The sequence below is a fragment of the Haemaphysalis longicornis genome, unplaced genomic scaffold (genome assembly GCF_048455015.1).
Source record: "Haemaphysalis longicornis isolate Haplotype H1 unplaced genomic scaffold, Haemaphysalis longicornis Haplotype H1 scaffold_4, whole genome shotgun sequence".
Lineage (NCBI taxonomy): Eukaryota > Metazoa > Arthropoda > Arachnida > Ixodida > Ixodidae > Haemaphysalis > Haemaphysalis longicornis.
In genome coordinates this window covers 29,041,976-29,042,338 of record NW_027526361.1, presented here as the reverse complement: position 1 = coordinate 29,042,338, position 363 = coordinate 29,041,976, and positions in this window count along the sequence as shown.

The following is a 363-nucleotide window of genomic DNA, read 5'->3' as shown; positions in this document are numbered from 1 at the left end:
ATGCCTGCCGTGCAGGCCACTTATTTGTTAGAACTGTCTCGCCCCATCGGTAATCAATTTATTTTTATAACTTACCAGAACGCCATCACACTATAAAATAGGTTAAGTCTCCTGCCACGCGCGTGGCACGAGCTACGCCCCCCTGGCAACGGCTGCTGCCACGCAGAAGTGACGTCAAGCTAAAATAATCACGTGACTTCCTGTGACGTCACAAAACAAACGTCATATTTACGTTATTTGTTCATGCCGCTTTTTGTGTCCCGATGTTCTGCGCCCGTGGTTCGAATAGCAGGCCTGACGCATCGTTACGTCCTTATCTCCCTGTACAGCGGCTGCTTCGCGGCGCTTTTTTCTTGTTGGGAG